Source organism: Durio zibethinus, chromosome 26 (genome assembly GCF_047325235.1).
Source record: "Durio zibethinus cultivar Kanyao isolate XHJ-2024 chromosome 26, ASM4732523v1, whole genome shotgun sequence".
Taxonomy (NCBI): domain Eukaryota; kingdom Viridiplantae; phylum Streptophyta; class Magnoliopsida; order Malvales; family Malvaceae; genus Durio; species Durio zibethinus.
Window position 1 is genome coordinate 3631320 of NC_143187.1, and position 22597 is coordinate 3653916.

The 22597-nt window shown below is 32.2% G+C and overlaps 5 non-coding genes and 2 pseudogenes across 5 annotated transcripts; 6 read left to right on the plus strand and 1 right to left on the minus strand.

Moving 5' to 3' along the window:
- The first annotated feature begins 1875 nt into the window (after positions 1 to 1875).
- On the plus strand, positions 1876 to 2093 carry LOC149511196 (small nucleolar RNA U3). Its single transcript, XR_016334432.1, has one exon. It is a non-coding gene; the product is annotated as a small nucleolar RNA U3 (small nucleolar RNA).
- Positions 2094 to 3995: 1902 nt separating this feature from the next.
- LOC149511197 (U2 spliceosomal RNA) lies at positions 3996 to 4192 on the plus strand. Its single transcript, XR_016334482.1, has one exon. It is a non-coding gene; the product is annotated as a U2 spliceosomal RNA (small nuclear RNA).
- Positions 4193 to 5755: 1563 nt separating this feature from the next.
- LOC149511198 (U2 spliceosomal RNA) lies at positions 5756 to 5951 on the plus strand. The gene has a single exon (XR_016334477.1). It is a non-coding gene; the product is annotated as a U2 spliceosomal RNA (small nuclear RNA).
- Positions 5952 to 8934: 2983 nt separating this feature from the next.
- Positions 8935 to 9096, plus strand: LOC149511199 (U1 spliceosomal RNA). The gene has a single exon (XR_016334441.1). It is a non-coding gene; the product is annotated as a U1 spliceosomal RNA (small nuclear RNA).
- Positions 9097 to 11187: 2091 nt separating this feature from the next.
- LOC149511200 (U2 spliceosomal RNA) lies at positions 11188 to 11332 on the plus strand (annotated as a pseudogene).
- A 509-nt stretch (positions 11333 to 11841) lies between these two features.
- Positions 11842 to 16176, minus strand: LOC111274131 (SCY1-like protein 2 B pseudogene; annotated as a pseudogene).
- Positions 16177 to 19216: 3040 nt separating this feature from the next.
- LOC149511201 (small nucleolar RNA U3) lies at positions 19217 to 19433 on the plus strand. Its single transcript, XR_016334435.1, has one exon. It is a non-coding gene; the product is annotated as a small nucleolar RNA U3 (small nucleolar RNA).
- Positions 19434 to 22597: the final 3164 nt, after the last annotated feature.

Here is a 22597-nt window from a genome sequence, read left to right on the forward strand (position 1 = left end):
AGAGAAAATTCTAATTATCTAAACCCAAAACACCAGAAAAAATTATAAAAAAACTTTTAATTTTTTTTTTGTTTTTTTTTACACACTTTCTCTTGATTTTTTTAATTGATTCTTAATTCTTTTTAATTGAACTTAGTGGGGGTCTTTTTATAGGCTTCTAATCCCAATTACAATAGTAAAATGAGTTTTCTTGGTATGAATCTTCCAATCAACTTTAATCTTGGATTTTTAATCCAAATCCATCTCTCAAACTAATTTCCCTTTACAATCCTTTTTAAATTAGAACACTTTCAATTCAACAACTCAATTAGAATTAAACCCTTTTCAAATTTCAATAAAACAATTTTTCGTTTTTTTAAATAACAATAATAACTCTAAACTAAATATACTACCAAAAATAAATAAATAAATAAATTCAAAAACATAATCTTAAAATATAAATTCACCCTGAACTAAATAGAGTGTCTACACTATTATATGGATCACACTTTTTTTTAATTTGATGCATGAAAATTATTATTAAATTAAAAAATCTAATACAATGATATCATATATAAAATTCTTAATGAACTAATTTTAGCCGGTCAAACAAATCCATTATAGTTTTGATAACATATAATGCTATTTATAAATTAGTAAATTATTTTGTAATTTATACAATCAAATTAAAAATAAATTGGAATATCTTAATTTTTCTTTCACCATGACCATACCTATACGCATTTTCAATCATTCAATTTTTCTTATTCATTCTATTTTATTTTTTTGGTTTAAAAATAGTTTATATTCCTTTTTTTTTGTTTAATTATATTGCTATCATTTCTCTCCCTTTTTTTTATTCTTATTAATTTGACATTTAAAACCATTCAAATGAGTTACAATAGTTTTTTTTTGTTCCTCTTTTTGCTCATAAGACATAACTCATTAGGCAAGTTTCCTTTATTTAAAATTTTGAGAGAGAAAAATCACCTAATTATTTTGATGGCATGATGTGAGAACATCACAAGAAAACCATAATTAATGTAGTTCCAATGCAGAATCCAGATTCTCTATATTGATTACATAGTGTAAAATACAAAACATGTTCTTAAAAACCAACCCTGGAAAGCTCATAATCTTTTTGAGAGGTTTCAATCCTTATATAAGTTTGTTTTGTCAATAATGAATAATGGTAACACAATTTGAAAACATAATTTCTCTTTTTCAAAAAAAAATTTATTTTTAAAAGCTTTATGCTTATTAACATAATTTTGCATTGAATTTTAAAAAAATGACCAAACAAATCAATTAGCGCAATTCTCGTTATATATAATAATATTTAAAAAATAATACATTTATAATTTAAACAATGAATTAAATTTTGATTCAATCGAATGTATATGTGTTTTTGTTCAAACTGTTAAATTTAAATTTCTCTAATATAAAATACAGTAATAATAAAATAATAATAAGATTTATAACATATAATTCTATTTTTTAAAGTTTTAATGCCGTTGTGAAAAGTGTCAAGGTGTGGTTTTGTAAGCCTAGGTGGATGCAGCGGTAAGTTTCCTCCAGGCAAAAGCACAACTCTTGAGGCTATATGTCTGTTGCCTAGATACTAATCCATACTGCAAAAGCTATGTTAGGTAGAAAAAGGGGAAATGTTTTACTTCCAAGGAAAAAAAAATAGAAATGTGGTATAGCTGTTAAACTAGACATGCTAGGAAGAAAAAAATGGAAATGTTTTACTTCCAGATCCTGTTAATTTCTCTCTGCTCTGCTAATTTTCTAACAAACCTAGGCCAAATAATGCTGACCACCGCGAAGCAGTCATATAGTCTCACATGGAAAAGACAGATGAGTTCTGGATGGCATTTATATGAGGAAGAAGGTACGATCTTACTTACACAGGATCTGTTCTATAGGTTCGTACTTCTGTATCCTTTAGCACAAAGGAGACAGGATCTCAAGTCTGGTTGATGAAACAAGGCCTTGTAATCAGAGCGTGCTTAACCGCTTCCTAGACCTCGTTTACCAGCATGAGCAGTAAAAGATCGTTCTCAGCACGGTGTTTAACTAGCTGAGATGGTCACAAAGTTGTCTGACAGACTTTGCTAATCCTTTTTGCAAGTTAGTTGTTTTGAGTAAAAAACTTTTCAAACACGCCTGTACTGCACAAGTAAACTGATGAAAGAAGTTAAAATTGGTATGTTTTATATAGAAACATTTGCGGAATTGATTTTAGAATTGTCCAATTGGAAGTTAAAACTTCTTGCTAATTTTTTTCATGCTGCTGAACCACTTTTATTTGCATTTCAAGTTTGTCTATTATGTGTTTTAATCAATTATTAAAATGATGGCTATGCTGAGAGGTTTATCTAAGAATCATGGTAAATAGGTTCCATATAATATGTTGAGAGGTTTAATATCCAATTTCCATGTTTCAGTGAAAGATGGACTTAAATCCTTTCTAAGGGATTGAATAATATATTTAATTTAATCTTTTTATTTTCAGATCACATCCAATTATAAAGTATTGGAGTAGTATCGATGAATTTTCTTTTTTAATAAAAAAAGTGGTTTAAGAATAGAAGAAAAAGAATAATATCATTTAATTGATCAGTTCAATATCAGTTGCAACAAGATTAACAACTTGTATGATATTAAAAAATTAGATCATTTACATCCTCAATCCAAAGAAATTGTGATTTTAATGCTTCATTTTGTTACAATTTGGGTGACTTTTTTTAGCTCAATCTGTTAACTAGTTATTTGACGGGTAGAGTCAAAGCGTGCGCCATTGAGAGCAAGGGCCTCATGTGAGAAGGAGGTCCACAGCATCATAGCTGACCGAAAAGTGAGGCAGAAGGACTACCAACCAAGACAGGAGTACTTGGTGCGCTGGAAAGGACTTTCAGACAGTGAGGCGAGCTGGGAACCAGCAGAGAACTTATGGTAGCTTGGGGACCATATTAGGTAGTACCATGTAGAGGACAAATCGAAGGCGTTGCGCAATCAGGTGGGGGAGAATGTCACGCCCTGGGCGGGCATGCCAGGCACACCAGCACGTGCACCCGATGTTGAAGCTCGCCCACCAGGCGCACTGGCGGGGGTTTACGCACAAGGCCTTAGAGATATGGCTAAACCATCCGCACACCCTGCAGGCCAGCCCGCACGACCATGGCCTAGCCTGAATAATGCCCGTACCACATCCAAAAGGGCCCAATAGGGGAGATACGCAAGGGGATCTTCTAAAAGCTCACAAGATCAGCAGGAGCCTTCTAGCAGATCTGGTTCACCCTATAATTCAGGAGATAAAATCCTGATTGATTGTAATCTTTGTAATTCCTTAATTTTAGCTTTCATTCTAAAGATTTAGCCATAAGTGTAGCTGGGAGCCTCAACTATAAATAGAGGGCTACTCCACCCTCATTTGTACATCATCATACACACTTCTGTTTCAGTAATACAGAGCATATTTTCAGCAATTCTCTTGTTCTTTTGTTTCTCTCAAACTTGCGCATTCTACCATTCCCATTGTTCTAGTGCCCACGCGCTTGTGTTTTAGGCTAACTTAAGCTAGAAGGAGGCGATTCCAAGCCTAAGGCCGCATGGATTTTGAGTCTAAGGTCAGAGCACGTGACATGTGGCCTTGAGAGTTGAGACCATGAAATTATTTGTTTTAGTTGAGATGACTTTAGTTTCCTTTGAAAAATTAACAAAGATTACCGCAATATTCCAAAGTTATGCTCCAAAGTCTGGTTTCATAGACATCGAAAAATATTTCTTGTACAAATACATCAACGTGCCACATGCAGAAAATTTGTAAGATAAATTATATAAATGTACAAACACTTCATTGAGGTACTGTATGGTTATTTTTTGTATCATAAAAAATTTGTACATAAAAGATATAAGTTCTTTCAAATAAGTTTGCATCCCATATTAAAAGCATAAGCTAGAGGTGATGCTGAGTTGCATTATAAAAAAAAAATCAAGACGCAAACCAACTCATACCTTTCTCGGCCTTTTGGCTAAGATCAAGTGTAGTATCTGTTCTTATCAGTTTAATATCTGATACGTGAGTCATTGACTCACATGATATTAAATAAATTTTTTTAGGGAGAGAGTCCATTACAGTAGCTTGCTACTAGGATTCTCCGAGTGTCGTTCTTGTGTCGCACTACAGCAAGAGTCTGGCACATCCCGCCAATTGTAGTTTAAGTTTTTCTTTAAAAAAGAGCGCCTTGCGCACTCTATGAATTCTAGTTATAAAGTTTTTTGCTTTAGAGGTAGTGACAGAGCATCTTACTACTTTTTCGCCAAATGGTTTTCTTTCTTGCGTGCTGGAAAACGAAAGCAGAATGTCATGACTTGATTAAGACTTTTTCTGCCACATCGATACATGAATGGGAGGTATCGAATCTACTTTTCTAAAGGCAAGATTTTTTAAAAAATTTTTTGAGATTATAATATAAATTATAACTAGAATTGAATATTATATTATTGAATAATCAATTAATCAATCAATCAACAAATTAAAATATAAGTACACAAATTCAACATACGAACTCAAATATAATAAGATTTGAAAATCAAATAAATAGTCAAGCAACAAATTAAAATATAATTAAATAAATTCATCATAAAATTAAAATAAACTCATACACGGTGAGACTTGAATTTAGAATAAAATTAATATAAAGTTTGTGAATTTCTTTTAGAAAATGATTTAATAAAAATTTTAATAAAATATTTTAATCGATAGATTGATAGAATTTAATATGAATGACAATAATATGTAAAAAATTATTAAAAATATTATTTATAATTCAAATTTAATCTATACTTATTTAATAAAAATTCTGTCAATATTTTTGCAAAAAATATTCATTTAAAAATATATCAAAATTTATTAAAAAATTATCAATATTTACATATTTAATCTATGTAACAAAACCTTTTAATTTATGTATTTTGATTTTCAATTTAGACTTCATTAATCGTTTCTAATAAAATTTTTTATAAATTTGACCTAAACACTTCATTTAAGTCTTGTGAACCTTACGGAAGAGGATTATTTCTTTTTTATTGGAGGAAGATAATTTCCGAAATAATTATTATACAAGGTACATATAGATATCTCAAATAAAACATTAGATTTTAAATTTTTTATATATATGCATTTGCAATGCAATCACAGCTAACCAATTCAATTATTTAAGTGAAACTTTTAAAAAATGGCCAGTATTTGATGAAAAAAGTTAAAACTGGAACTAATTGAAGAAGCATTTGGGAGAATTGATTTTAGATTTCCCAGTTACCCAATTGGTAAAAATGAATCTAATTTGCAACGACAGCTTAGCAGCATCCAAAAAAAAACATGCTTACCCGAGTGAATTCGATTGTTTACACCATTGATCTAAGGAAATCTGTGATGTTAATGCTTGATTCTCTGCTACAATTTGGGTGATTTTTTAAATATTTGTCATTTAGTTATTAGCTCAAGTTCTTAGAGAACAATTAGTTTTACCCAAGCTAACTTAATCTGACGCAGAGATGGGGAAATTTTTTGTTTTAGCTAAAACGATTCACCTTGCACCAAAGGAATAACAAATTAAGGAACACGGCAGTAGACATCAGAATAATTTTCATGTGCAAATACATCAGAGTAGGAGTTCTTTTAACTAAGTTCAGATCCCACATCCAGAGCCCAAGCCAAGGGTCACGCCAAGGTTCGATATAAAAGACAATCCGAGCCACAAAACAACTCATACCTTTCTCGGCCTTTTGGCTAAGATCAAGTGTAGTATCTGTTCTTATCAGTTTAATATCTGATACGTGGGTCAATGACCCACATGATATTAAATTAATTTTTTTAGGGGGAGAGTCCATCACAGTAGCTTGCTACTGGGAATCTCGAGCGTCGCTTTTGCGTTGCACTACAGCACAGGCCTGGCGCACCCCACCAATATTAGTTCAATATTCGAAATCGTCTAACAGTAACTAAATGGGTAAGAACCAATTTCAGCAGCTCGGCAAATAGGTTTTATAGTACATATAGATAGGGGGAAGAAAGAGTAGAAGCTACAAGCAAGAAAATGGAAGAAAGATGGGAACGAGTGCATGATTAATCGGTCTATTAGTTGAATAAGAAATTGTTGCCTAAAGCTTGTCATACCGAAATTGAAAAAAATAAAATAAAAGAGCTTGTAAGGATATCATGATAATAGAAATCTAAAACATAATTTTTTTAAGCATAGTCCAACTTATAATTTCAATCTTTTCTTATAATTTCGATCTTTTTAATCAGATGAATGAAATTAAACGTTATATGAACTCAGATATGGATATCCGTTATTCGTATCTACGTATCAAACTCGTCTTTTGTGCAAATTTTAGACTCACAAAGTTGACTAAAAATGTGAAAAAATAAAATATGATGTGCAAATACTTCTTATAAAAAAATTTATTGGTGTTAACGACATTAGTTTACTTGACTGAGAAGCATAAAGGTCAATCTTTATTGAACCATAAGGATTGGCACTGGTCCCCCTCTCCCTTCTCTCTCTCCTTAATTGATTCTCTTTTTTTTTTTTATTCCTTTTTTTACTTTGAATTTTTAAAAATTTTTTCACATTTTAATTGTTTAAAATATTTTAGATTTCAAAAATTAAAAATTTTTTTCCAGATTTTTAAACAATTTTAGTTTTTTTAATTTTAATTATGACTTGTGATAGTCGCATCACTGTTAGATAATAGCTGCGTATCTCTATCACGGACCTAAGGAGCAGTTTTGAATCTCACATCGACTGTGTACTAAAGTTGGTAATGGGATATAAGGGTTCACACCACCACCTGTTCGTTAGGCACCTTTTGTGGGACAAAACCATGAGGCCAAGGAGGTTAAAGCGGACAATACCTCACAAGGGTGTAAACCATAACAATTAGGCTGATTTGGGACATCGAGTGAGTCCATGCTCGGATCCTGGAGTCACGAGCCTGGAGGTTGAGTCTCGGCTCGTAACAAGTGGTATTAGAGCCATCTCTGGGATACTAGCGATTTGCCACCGAGGATGATGGGCCTTCATTGGAGTGGGGATGTCACGGACCTAAGGAAGAGTCTCGAATCCCACATCGACTGTGTTGGCTTTCGTTGGAGTGAGGGAGGATGTCACGAACTTAAGGAAGAGTTATGAATCCCACATCGACTGTGTACTAGAGTTAGTCATTAGATATAAGGGTTCACATCACCACTTCCTTATGAGGCGTCTTTTGTGGGATAAGGGAGCCAAAACGGATAATATCTTACAAATGTGTGAATCGTGACAGTTAGGCTAATTTGGGATGCCGGATGAGTCCATGCTTGGGTCGTGGAGCCGCGCGAGCCTGGAGGTTGAATCTCGACCCATGACATCTCTACATATGTAATATGTATCATCAATTTCTATTAATGGTGTTAACTCATCGGGTAAGATTGATACATTACATTAAACATTTTTCAATAATTTGGGGGGTTGTGAAGGATATTATCCCAAAGCTTTTATTTATTTCAGTGAACAATATATTAAAAACATAAATGCTTTAATCATATTCATCTAATATAATTAGAAACATAATTTTTTTAAGCATAGTCCAACTTATAATTTTGTATGTATATAAGTATCAGACTCGCCATTTATTCAAATTTTAAAAGCACAAAGTTCACTAAAAATATTAAAAAATAAGATATGATGTGCAAATTTGCCTTATAAAAATTTTTATTAGTGATCGACATCGTTTGATCAGTTTGAGGAGGATAAAGACTAATCTCTCTTGAACCATGAAGATCCAGTGCTAGTCCCCTCTCCCTCCTCTATCCTCAATCAATTCTCTTCTATGTTTTATTTTATTTTTTTTTATTTTTAATTTTTTTAAAAATTATTCATATTTTAAATTTTAAAAAAAAATTTAGATTTTGAAAGTAAAAAATAAATTTTCAATATTTTAAAAAAGTTTTAGTTTTAGTTTTTTTTTTAATTATGTCATGTGATAGTCGAATTACTCTCACATAATATCCCCGTGTCATTTATGTGTGTAATATATACCTCATATTCAATTTTCATTGGTTAATTGCATCATTAATTTTTGTGTTAAATTATTCAACAGAATGATACATGAATTAAAAATTGAGGTATTACATTAGACATTTTTTAATTATTTAGGGGTCGTGAATATTGTCCGAATGCTTTTACTTACTTCATTAAACAATATTTAAAAAAAAAAAAACATAAATGTTTTAATCTTATTCATCTAATATAATTTTGAGGATGTTATAAATATTTGCTTGTAGTGTGTATTTTCAAAATTTTATAACCCTAAAATCATTGGATTTGCTAGTTAAAATTCCAAACTAAAATGGAAAGGGAAATTAAAGATCCATTACTAGAAGCATGAGATTCTAAAAGACAACTAATTTTTGTCAAAGAAGTGAAGAAACCCTTTGTCTGTCATACTAGGAAAAATGTTGCTTGAATCCTTGAACATTAACAACAAATTAAAAGTTAAAACACTAAAAGCTCATATACGACAAAAGCTGTTGTCTATCCATAAATCTGATATTTTGCAAGCAATTATTGTTTATGCTTAAATTTTGCAAGAAATCTGATAGAATTTGACATATTATAAGGCTAGGAGTGGTCAAATGTAAGGTTTTATTTGCTTTTCCTAGAACTAGTTGAGGGGAACTTCTTGATGTTCATATGTCCCACCAATAAATTGCCGAAATAAATCAAAGAATTATCAACTTCAAATTGGTCGATAATAATCTGTTACCAACATGCTATATATATTTACCTCACCAATCCATGAGATCTAGGTAGTTAAGGCTTTACTCAATCCCATCTCAAAACCGAACAGCAAAGGAAAGTGTGGTTGGCTCTACAAAAGAGATTGGAGTGGCTACTTAAAACCATACTTACCTGGACGGGGTTTATGGGGTGATCAAGAAAACTCATGGCCTAGGACAATGACCTCCATTGCACTTGGGAGGGGTGCTGCCCTAAGGTCTCCCCAAGTGGGAGAGCCTACGTCATAATTTGTGGCAGTTGGGGCCTGCGTTCGCGCGGCCCCTATCCAGTTTGAAGTATAAAGGTTCGTCTATGACTTCCGTAATAACATTTAATAATTTTCTCTCCGCTTTCTTGGCATGCTTACTGAAGATATTGAACTTGATTGAAAAAACTTCATTTAAGTCCGATCCAATTGTCTTTTTGTCCTTGTAACTATTGAAGCTGTAGAAGATCGTTCTCATTTAGTGTTCATCTGGCTGAGATGGTAGCATTGCTGTCTGACTTAAACTCTTTTTTGTGCCTTACTTTAATTTCTTTGTCAATCTCCACATAATTCGGCTCAATTTTACAAGTTAGAACTCTACATTAGCAATGAACTTTTTGTTTAAATTGATACCATGGGCACATACCTCCAGCCATGCATACAATCCATAAACACGTTTTTATTTCAATAGCAATTATTAAGGCGCTGGCATCCAGTGGAAGAGATGAAACTTATCAATTATGATATCTTAGATTAGATTTTAAGTTGGCCAATATATGTGATTATTTAAAAGGGTATTTTTAGTTGGAGATAACACTAGCTTGTTATTTCTGAATTGCATAATTATTGAGCTTGTAGTACTGTTATTTTTTGGCGCTTAGGGCCATGACGCATCTAGTGTTAATATATATATAGATATATACAAGTGAACATTTGCTGTTCTTAGCAAAATATTAGTTCAACATAGGGCGCTTAAGCATAATTCAGCTTTCAGAACTGCAATTGAATGTAGTGCGAAATAAAAACTTTTAGCCTTGTTGGACTTAACCTATAGTCTACTTTGTGTATCTGCAGAGCCAAGAAGAAAAGCCTTTAGAGCAATGCGTCTGCCATGTTGATCTTGATTCGAGTTAAGGTAATCCTACAGAAAATACAACAAATAATTAGTAGTTAGTAGGAGTAACTTTTTTCATTTTTTGTTTTTCTGTCAGTCAGTTGGGAGGGAGCTAATAGAACCAAAGTTAATGAAAATGAAAAGGACAACAATGTCAAGTCTGTTTTGGTGTTGGTGTACTTTTAGTTTTGGCATTATTCAGGTCAGCCCTTTGGGATATACCAATGCCAGAATTGAATGTGTTCATTTTTACATTGTAGTTTGATCAACTCTTAAAAATGTCTTTAGACCTTTTTACGACACTTGAGAGCTATGTGTCTGTTGCTTAGATACTAATGCAAGACTGCAAATAATAGTAAAACTTTTGGCAAGTTAGCTTTACTTTTTTGTGTACATAATTGATAAATCTAATAGTTATTTAACGACATGCCTATGTCAATCACTTGAAAGAAAAGTGATCAGAGCACAAAGGAGAGAGGATCTAAAGTTTGGTTGATGAACAATAACCTTGTGATCGGAGCGAGATTAACTTATACTTGGCCCCTGCCCTACCAACCGAAGCAGTAGGGGATCGTTCTCAGTTGGTTCTCACCCAGCATAGGATGGTCATAAGGTTGTCTGACAGACTCCCACAATTTTTTTTTCAAAAAAACTTTGAACGATCCGGTAAGTTTGAAGCTATATATATACATTTGCAATGCAATCACTGCAAACCAATTTAGTTGTTTAAGTAAAACTCTTCATATATGGCCAGTATTTCATGAAACAATTAAAACTGGACACTATTTGAAGAAGCATTTGGGAGAATTGATTTTGGATTTCCCAGTTGCCCAATTGGTAATGAATCAAATTTGCAATGACAGCTTAGCAGCATCCAGAAAAAACATGCTTACCCAAGCGAATTCGATTGTTTACACCATTGGTCCAAGGAAATTTGTGATGTTAATGCTTGATTTTCTGCTACAACTTGGTTGATTATTTAAATATTTATTTTTTAGTTATTAGCTCAAGTTCTTAAAGAGCAAGTAGGTTTACCCAGGCTAACTTAGTCTGACGCAGAGAAGGTGAAATATTTTGCTTTAGCTAAAAATGACTTCACCTTGCACCAAAGGAATAACAAATTAAAGAGCTCCTCAATAGAAATGAGAATAATTTTCATGTGGAAATATGTTAGGGTAAGAGTTCCTTTCACCAAGTTCATATCCCATATCCAGAGCCCAAGCCAAGGATCATGCCAAGGTTCGATATTAAAGAAAATCTGAGCCTCAAAATATCTCATACCTTTTTCGGCCTTTTGGCTAAAATCAAGTGTAGTATCTGTTCTTATTAGTAATGCCCCACATGTTATTAAATTAATTTTTTTAGGGGGAGAGTCTATCATAGTAGCTTGCTGTTGGTGTCACGGGTCAAGATTCAACCTCTAAGTCTGCGCGACTCCAGGATCCTGGCATGCACTATCCGACGTCCCAAATTAGCCTACCTATCACGATTCAGACCCTTGTGAGGTATTGTCTGTTCTAGTCCCATCTGACCTTATGATTTTATCTTATAAAAGACGCCTCACAAGGAAGAAAAGGTGTGAACCTTTATATCGCAAGACCAATTCTAGTACTCAACTGATGTGGGATTTCTGGCTTCTTTTCAGGACCATGACATGCTCCCCCACTCCAATGATGGCCCATCGTCCTCTGTGGCACATCGCTAGTATCTTTAGAGTTGGCTCTGAGACTACTTGTCATGAGTCGAGACTCAACCTCTATGCCCATGTAGCCCGCACGGCTCTGGGACCTGAACATGCACTCATCCGGCATCCCAGATCAGCTTACCTGCCACGGTTCACACACTTGTGAGGTATTGTTCACTTTGGCCCCTTTGGCATCATAGTTTTGTCGTACAAAAGGTGTCTTACAAGGAAGGGAAGGTGTGAACACTTATATCCCAAGATCAACTCTAGTACTCAACAGATGTAGGATTCTTGGCTTCATTTCGAGACCGTGACGCTGGGACTCTCGAGCGTTGCCTTTGCGTTGCACTACAGCACAGGCTTGGCGCACCCCACCAATTCCAATTTTAGTTGATAGCGGTGGAGGGTAGCTAATTGGGCAAAAACCAAACTCAGCAACTTATCAATTAGGTTTTACTAGCATACAAATAGGAGAAAGAAAGTGCAGAAGCCAAAAAGTGAGAAGAATGAAAGAAAATGGAAGAAAGATGGGAACGAGAGAAAAGCAGATTTATGTATTAAGTTCTAAGCGACACTTGGACTTAGAATCTTTTCGAAATAAGCCAATTCACAAAAAGAGTGACATGTTAAAGCTTTGGAGAGCATAATAATCAATCTATTAAAGGTTTTTTGTAAGTTCAATGAGAAATTGTTGCCTATAAGCTTGTGGTACCGAATTGGAAAAAAAAAAAAAGAGCTTGCAAAGATATCATGACTAAGACATCTTGACAAAAGAAATTTTTTTAAGCAAAATCCAACTTATAGTTTTCATTTTTTAATTAGATAAATAAAATTCTATGTTGTATGGACTTAGATATGGGTATTTGTTTTTTGTATGCATATAAGCATCAGACTCGCCATTTATTCAAGTTTTAGAATCATAAAGTTGACTAAAAATGTGCAAAAATAAGATATGATGTGCAAATACATTTTATAAAAATTTTTATTCGTGTGATCGACATCAATTTAACTGTTTGAGAAGAAAAAAGGCATAATCTCTCTTGAACTATGAAGATTGGCATTGGTCCCCCTCTCTCTTCTCTCTCATTGATTGATTTTTGTATTTTATTTTATTTTTACTTTGAATTTTTTTTAAAAAAATTTCATATTTAAATATTTTTAAATATTTAAAATTTTAAAATTTTAAAAAAAAAATTTAGATTTTTAAAAAGTTTAATTTTTGTTTTTTTAATTATGACATGTGATAGTCGCATCACAATTACATAATCGCTGCATTTCTATATGTGTAATATTTGCACATGTGTCAAATTTTTTTTAGTTGATTGCATCATTAATTTTTGTCAACAGTGTTAAGTCTTTAGGTAGATTGATACATGAATTAAAACTTGAGATATTACATTAAATATTTTTCAGTAATTTAGGGGTTGTGAAAGATATTATCCCAATATTTTTATTTACTTCATTAAACAATTATTAAAAACATAAATGTTTTAATCATATTCATCTAATATAATTTTGAGAATGTTTATAAACATTTGCTTTGAGTGTATATTTCCAAAATTTTATAACCCCAAAATCATTGGATTTGCTAGCAAGAATGCCACAATTGTTAAAATTCCAAACTAATATGGAAAGCGAAATTAAAAATCCATTACTAGAAGCACCATGAGATTATAAAAGACAGGTAATTTTTGTCAAAGTGAAGAAACCCTTTGCGATCTATCATTCCTAGGAAAAATGTTGCTTGAATCCTTGAACATTAACAACAAATTAATTTGGAAATAACAAATTTGCATTGGTTTGGAAAAGTTTTCTTCTGTCATATTAACGTTTTGAGGTTAAATGTATTGACCATTAAATATAGGCATTAAATTTATAGTTTTATCTTTGACTTCTTCTCCATGGAATATTTATTTTATTTTTTGAAAAAAAATTTTCAAATACAATTTCATGTTTTATTGGACTATATCTAACAAATCTTTTTCTTTTTTGGAAAAATTCTCATAGATTAAAAAAAAATAACTTATTAATACATGCCTATCATGTAAATAGCAACTTGCAAATCCAATAAATCATGGGATGAAGAATGAAATTTGTTATATATATTAAATTAGAAGGGAGGGATTATTTTATTTTTTTCTATTTGTCTCTTTCATCTCTTAAATTTATTAAAATCAATAGTTAAAAAAAAGGCATCAAAAGATGTAATTTTTTTTTTTATAACTTATCACTACCCTAAATTAAATACTAATTGTCAAACGTATAAATCCGCAAAATCAATCGCTAAACATAACTAAAGGAGTCAACATCAATCTTATTTATTTAGGTGTGATTAGTCATCTAAGTGAATCTATCCTCCTAAGGATGTACTAAGCTTGACCAAGGATCCCTAAAAGAATATGTTTTGGTCTATGTTTCAGAACTAGATTCTGGAGTTCGGTTATATATAAGCAATATTATAATACCCTCACAAAGCCCATCTAAGGATGGTACCAGTTTAATTTTGTGTTATTCAAGCCTTAAAATATTTTTATAATTTACCAAATAATTTAATTATTAGAAATTGTTCTTAAAATTACTCTTGTCATAACGTATAAATCTGTGGACTTACCGCTAGACATGGATGAAAGGGAGTTGCCACTAATCTTTTTTGTTTAGGTGTGATTGGCCACCTGATTGAAGCTAGTCTGCAAAATAGAGGTTAGATTTGAAAATCGTTACGCTTGAGGAAAGTTGTAGTGTCACGGACCTAAGGGGGAGTCCTGAATCCCACATCGAACATAATAGGAGGGTCACTGGGGTATAAAAGGGTTCACACCATCTCCGCCTTGTGAGGCACCTTTTGTAGGACAAAACCGTGAGGCCAGAGGGGCCAGAGCAGATAATACCTCACAAGGGTGTGAACCGTGACAGGAAGGCTGATCTGGGACGCCGGAAGGGTGAATGCCCGGGTCCCGGAGCCGCGTGTGTTCGGAGCTTAAGTCTCGACCCGTGACAAGTGGTATCAGAGCCAGCCCTAAACCGTTCGATCCACGCAAAGCACCTCCAGGGAGGTAGGCAGGGTGGCCAGCCTCCGTAACGAGGGCGTCACGAGGTTGGGTGCGAGAGAATGTCACAGACCTAAGGGGGAGTCCTGAATCTCACATCGAACATAATAGGAGGGTCACTAGGGTATAAAAGGGTTCACACCATCTCCGCCTTGTGAGGCACCTTTTGTAGGACAAAACCGTGAGGCTAGAGGGGCCAGAGCGGACAATACCTCAGAAGGGTGTGAACCGTGGTAGGAAGGCTGATCTGGGACGTCGGAAGGGTGAATGCCCGGGTCCCGGAGCCGCGCGGGTTCGGAACTTAAGTCTCGACCCGTGACAGTAGCATCCCCATAACGTCCATCCAAAGATGGTACCAGTTTCGATCTCAAATTATCCAAGCCTTGAACTATTACTTTTATTACATAAAGAAAACAGTAAAACCTCAAAAAAATTTATATTTTTTTATTTTTTTTATTTTAAAAAGCCTTTTTTATGAAGATTTCTTTTTGAAAAGATTTTTTTTTTTTACTCGTAAGCTTCAAGATCTTTACATAGCTAATAACAAAAAACAAGAAAGAAGAAATCAAAATTAGAAAAATAACCTTCGTGGAAATGACCTGGAGGGGATGGTTGAAGAGGCATGACAGAATCTTCAATATCATATTCAGCATAATTAAGGCCTGCACGTTAACCAGATCAATAGAGACCTGATCTGTCGAAATAGCAAAACCAAACTCACCAAGCTTCCAAACTTCACTTGATGTAATCAGGACATTCTCAAGTGATATAGTCAGATGAATAACACGTGCATTAGTTTGAAGAAAATCCAAGGATTCTGTAATCTGAAGCAACCCATGCTTCAAATTCATTTCCATCTTTACAAGGTCTTTAGGAACCAGGGCCACATTCTCAACATTCCCAAGCGCATTAGTCACCGACGCAAACAATGGTTCGGTAACCATCGTCATCGCGTTCTTATTTTTATCCAAAGCCTGGACCACGTATGTCACTCCTGGATGCCTCAACCTCAAAAGCCTAGCCGCATCTGACCGTATCAAATCTAAGAAAGAATCCTCCGCCACCTTGGAAAGGCCCGCATGCCTCTGAAAACACCTTCTTGTCCAGAATCCAAGCGCAAACCGTGGGATACTGGTGGGGACGCGTTCCGTTACGCCTTAGCCGTGTACAACTTCCAGGGAAGCCCTGGTCTTGCTGATCGAAACTGTTGCGCTTATACAACGATCCGCCTTCTAGAGAACGAGACAACATTTCTTGGCTGTCACAATGAGAGTTTTCCACCCCATTATTATTGAATGGAAAATGATCTCAATTTCCAGAACCAAGAAAACCAGCTTTTGTTTAGGCTTCAACGTTTCCTCGTTTGAAAATCATGGCTGGTGGGCCACCCTGGAGGAAGAAATACAGAGAAAAAGGACGCGAGTGGTGTGTTGGAGAGTGATCTTTTGCTTGTTTTTCTGGTGGAGTCCTGGGCATAGGTTTCTAGGTATTGCATACGAGGCTCTCTCTGTGCTCGCTTCCGGTTGTGGATTCATCCTTTTTCAGGCTCTTTCCCCTTGATTCTTTGCATGAATTATGCCGAACAAATCTGTAACTGAATCCCCAAGAATCATGCTCCAACGGATCCGTGATTGAATCACCGGTTTCCTTCCTTTTTTTTTAAATAATAATAATAATAATAATAATGATGATAATGATGATGATGATGATGATGATGATGATAATGATAGTAGTAATAATAATAATAATAATAATAATACTAACAAACTATGTACAATATAATAATAATAATAATAATAATAATAATAATAATAATAATAATAATAATAATAATAATATATCGCTATATTAATATTCTATTCTCTAATATAATAATAATATAAAATAATACTAATAATATAATATAATAATACTAATAAAAATGCCTCTATTGACTCTGGACACATATGGGTGTCTACAACTCTAATTGTTTAGTAGTAATTTAGGATAATTTTCTCACTTCAGGAATAATCATAAAGACTCATGTCTCACTCTTAAGAAACTTCGTCATTAGATTCATTAACATATTTTTCAAGACATTATTTTTGAAAACAGTCAATAGAATCCTCCAATCATTTGGTAAGATTTTATTTTAATGCATATCCTCCAATTGTTTGATGCGATTTTTATTTGAAAACCTATTTACGAAATTTTTTTTTAAAAAAAATTGTCATTAAATCTTTTAATGGTTTGATAAAATTTAACTTAGAAATTTAAATCCTCCAATCATTTGGTAGGATTGAAAAATTATTTTTCAAAAATTCATTATGAAATTCTCCAATCGTTTGGTAGAATTCATAATTAAAGATTTAAATCCTCCAAGCATTTGGTAGGAATCATAAATTTATTATAAAAATTTATTTTAAATATGCATAAAAGAAGAAAGAGAAAGAACTAAGTAACACAAATAGATATACAAATAAAGAGGAAAAAAATAGAAATTACCTTGTCTTCTTTTTTGTTTCTCTATAAAATAGCCTATGGCTTCGCTAGCCCCCTTGCCTATGATGATTAATTTTCTTTTTGGTTTAAACAAAAATCAAATAGAAACCTAAAACATATAGACCTGAAACCCTAAAAAACTTTAGTGCAAAAACTTTTTGTTGACTAACTCCCTTTTATGTGTCTTTCAACTCTTTTCTCTAACACAGAACTCTCAATAAAAAATTCTAATTATCTAAACCCAAAACACTAGAAAAGAATATAAAAAAACTTTTAATTTTTTTTTACACGCTCTCTCTTGATTCTTTTAATTGATTCTTGATTGTTTTTAATTGATCTTAGTGGGGTCTTTTTATAGGCTTCTAATCCCAATTACAATAAGAAAATGACTTTTCTTAGTTTGAATCTTCTAATCAATTTTAACCTTGGATTTCTAATCCAAATCCATCTCTCAAACTAATTCCCTTTTACAATCCTTTTTCAGTTAGAACATTTTCAATTCAACAAACTCAATTAGAATTTAAACCCTTTTCAAATTTCAATAAAATATTTTTTTGTTTTTTAAATAATAATAATAACTCTAAACTAAATATAATACCAAAAATAAATAAATAAACAAATTCAAAACATAATCTTAAAATATAAATTCACCTTGAACTAAATGGAGTGTCTATACTATTATATGGATAACATTTTTTTATTAATTTGATGCATGAAAATTATTATTAAATTAAAAAATCTAATACAATGATATCATATATAAATTCTTAATGAACTAATTTTAAATCCTATTATGCCGGTCAAACAAATCCATCATAGTTTTGATAACATATAATGCTATTTATAATTTAATAAATTATTTTATAATTTATACAATCAAATTAAAAATAAATTGGAATATCTTAATTTTTCTTTTACCATGACAATACGTATACAGATTTTCAATCATTCAATTTTTCTTATTCATTCTATTTTATTCTTTCGGTTTAAAAATATTTTATATTCCTTTTTTTTGTTTAATTATATTGTTATCATTTCTCTCATTTTTTTTATTCTTAGTAATTTGTAATTTAAAACCATTCAAATGAGTTACAATAGTTTTTTTTTTTTAATTCCTCTTTTTGCTCATAAGACATAACTCATTAGGCAAGTTTCCTTTATTTAAAATTTTGAGAGAGAAAAATCACCTAATTATTTTGATGGCATGATGTGAGAACATCACAAAAAAACCATAATTAGTGTAACTCCAATGCAGAATCCAGGTTCTCTATATTGATTACATAGTGTAAAATGTAAAACATGTTCTTAAAAGCCAACCCTTGAAAGCTCATAATCTTTTTGAGAGGTTTCAATCCTTATATAAGTTTGTTTTGTCAATAATGAATAATGGTAACACAATTCGAAAACATAATTTCTATTTTTCAAAAACAAATTTATTTTTAAAAGCTTTATGCCTATTAACATAATTTTGCATTAAATTTTAAAAAAATGACCAAACAAACCAATTAGCACAATTCTCATTATATATAATAATATTTAAAAAATCAATACATTTATAATTTAAACAATAAATTAAAATTAGATTCAATCGAATGTATATGTATTTTTGTTCAAACTATTAAATTTAAATTTCTCTAATATAAAATACAGAAATAATAAAATAATAATAAGATTATAACATATAATTCTATTTATTTAAGTTTTAATACCGTTGTGAAAAGTGTCAAGGTGTGGTTTTGTAAACCTAGGTGGATGCAGCGGTAAGTTTCCTCCAGGCAAAAGCACAACACTTGAGACTATGTGTCTGTTGCTTAGATGCTAATCCATACTGCAAATACTATGTTAGGAAGAAAAAGGGGAAATGTTTTACCTCCAGGGAAAAAAAAATAGAAATGTGGTATAGCTGTTAAACTAGACATGCCGGGAAGAAAAAAATGGAAATGTTTTACTTCCAGGTCCTGTTAATTTCCCTCTGCTCCGCCAATTTTCTAACAAAACCTAGGCCAAATAACGCTGACCACCACGAAGCAGTCATATAGTCTCACATGGAAAAGACATATGAGTTCTGGATGGTATTTATAGGAGGAAGAGGGTACGATCTTACTTGAACAGAATCTGTTCTATAGGTTCGTACTTCTGTATCCTTTAGCACAAAGGAGACAGGATCTCAAGTCTGGTTGATGAAACAAGGCCTTGTAATCAGAGCGTGATTAACCGCCTCCTAGTCCTCGTTGACCAGCATGAGCGGTAAAGATCATTCTCAGCATGGTGTTTAACTAGCTGGGATGGTCACAGAGCGTGCTGGAAAACGAAAGCGGAATGTCATGACTTGATTAAGACTTTTTCTGCCACATCGATACATGAAAGGGAGGTATCGAATCTACTTTTCTAAAAGCAAGATTTTTTATTTTTATTTTTTTGAGATTATAAGAATAAATTATAATTAAAATTGAATATTATATTATTGAATAATCAATTAATCAACCAATCAACAAATTAAAATATGACTACACAAATTCAACATACAAACTCAAATATAATAAGACTTGAAAATCAAATAAATAATCAATCAACAAATTAAAATATAGTTAAATAAATTCATCATAAAATTAAAATAAACTCATATGCAGTGAGACTTAAATTTAGAATAAAATTAATATAAAGTTTGTGAATTTTTTTAAAAAAATGATTTAATAAAAAATTTTAATCTATAGATTGATAGAATTTAATATGAAGGTAAATAATATGTTAAAAAATTATTAAAAATATTATTTATAATTCAAATTTAATCTAAACTTATTTAATAAAAATTCTATCAATATTTTTACTAAAAATATTCATCTAAAAATATATCAAAATTTATTAAAAATTTATCAATATTTACACATTTAATCTATGTAACAAAACCTTTTAATTTATGTATTTTGATTTTCAATTTTAGACTTTCATTAATTGTTTCTAATAAAAAATTTTATAAACTTTACCTAAACACTTCACTTAAGTCTTTTGAACCTTACGGAAGAGGAGGATTTCCCTTTTATTGGAGGAAGATAATTTCCAAAATAATTATTATACAAGGTACATATAGATATCTCAAATAAAAAATTAGATTTTAAATATAGATATCTCAAATAAAAGACTAGATTTTAAATTTTATAATTTAAAAATGTTTAAAATTATATAACCTAAGTCAAAATAAAATAGAAAACCAAATCTTTCTAAATTACTATAAACTTAAATCTGTTTGTTGGTCATTAAATTTGATTTTTTTTAATCTTTCTAATTAATTCAAGACTATGCATACTTCTTTCATTTTTATTAATTTAACTATAATATCTCTCCCAGAATCAAGCTCTAGAGAAAAAAATTCTCCACTATTTAAAAAGGAGTAAAAAATTTTAATATTTTATTTAAAAATGAGTAATGTACTTTCAATTAAAACAATTGCTAAAATTTTAATGAAAATAAATAAAAATAATTTGAATAAATAGTAGTATTAAATTGAATTAAAAATACATTACATAGATTTAGATAAAATAATAAAAATTTTTACTAATTTTTAAGTAAAGCCACCAAAAAAGTGTCCACAGAAGAATCCAAGAAAAGTCACTGTAAAAGTACAACAATAATGCAGAAAGAAGCAAGAAATCTTATCAGAAGTGAATCCAACCATAAAATCTTATGAAAAGAATCCATCTATCAGTTCAACATAATGCACTTAAGCATAATTCAGCTTTAGGTGAAAATGAACAGGACAACAACGTCATGTCTTTTTTGGTGTTGTAGTACTCAATGATTTTGGCATTATATTTCAGTTCAGCCCTTTTTTGGTATATCAATGTCTGAATTGGATATGTAAAGACACACTTTTCAAGTTTCAACCCATGGATATTATTTTCTAAGGTAAACAAGGATACAAAATGTTGAGATGTCCCCTTAGAGACGATGAAACTATCATGTATAAAGAAGAAGCATATCTCAACATTTAAACATACTTACCTGGACAGGTTAAATGGGTGATCGATAAAGAAGAAGCATATCTCAACATTTAAACATACTTACCTGGACACGGTCAATGGGTGATCTATAAGACCTATGACAGTGACTTTCATTGCACTTGGGAGGGGTGCTGCTCTAAGGTTTCCCCAAGAGAGCCTACGTCATAATTTGGGTTAGCGGGCTGAACTCAATTTTAGTCAAGAATTTTTTACTTTCAATGAAGTTTAATAATGGTTTAATAATGGTGAGTCGGTGGTCTGGGTTTTAAATATTGGGAAGCCGTTATGGGTATTGTAGGCAGTGCAGATAATGATCAGTAGATTATTTTATAACCTTTTATTTCTTTAGACAAAAATTTACACCATAGAGGGTTTTAGTCTGTGATTTTGCCCACATTCAAACCAATGTGGTAAATGTAAAAAATAGAGAACATATGCAATGGATAAAAGTATAGCCAGATATGTTAGTCGAGATGGGAAGAACCATCAGAAGCTTTGCTCATCAAATAGGTAGATAAATATTCTATTTCTAAATGTGGCTGTAATCTATTGGTGGGATTAGTGCAAAAATCACGCTTTCTACTAACACAGGCTAAAAAATTAGGAAATCTGTAGTGGAGTTTGAGGTTTTCAGAAGTCTCGAATGAAATAATTGGAGTTTTCCAATCAGTTTTGGAAAAAGCTGTGAATGTCTTTGATGATAGTTGTTTTCTTTTTCACCCTTTTACCAAATTCTGAAGCCGACATAACTGGAGCTTGAATCCTGTCATATGGTTATCAGCAGAACTTACAACCTAATCTGGTCAGATATAAGTTGTATGGTACCACTTATCATGAAATATGACTATGAGTTTCGTTGGCATTGAGATTGAGCTGCATTTGATTGTAATTATTAATTTTGATAGAAAATGTAATGCCAGATACAGTATTACAAGTGAATTTCTTCTGAATCGCAAAAGCATGTAAGAATATATGTTATCGTGATTACCTTCAATCACAATCACAATACCAAGTTGGAACCCAAGTAATTATGTTATGTCCCACATTGGCTAGTAAATAGCATGAAATCCTTGCATTGGTTAGAAAATATTAGCAAACCAGGACTCGGGCATCTACTCATCCGACGTCACAGATCAGCCTAACTGTCACAGTTCACACCTTTATGAGGTATTGTCCGCTCTAGCCCTCATGGTTTTGTCTTACAAAAGATGTCTCACAAGGGAGAGATGGTGTGAACCCTTTTATACCCCAATGACTCTCCTTTTATATTCGATGTGAGATTTAGGACTTCTCCTTAGGTCCGTGACATTCTCCCCCACCCAACCTCGTGACACCCTCGTCACGGAGGCTAGGCACCCTGCCTACCTCCCTCGAGGTGCTTGGCATGGATCGAACGGTTTAGGGCTGGCTCTGATACCACTTGTCATGGGTCGAGACTTAAGCGCCAACCCGCGTGGCTCCAGGACCCGGGCATCCA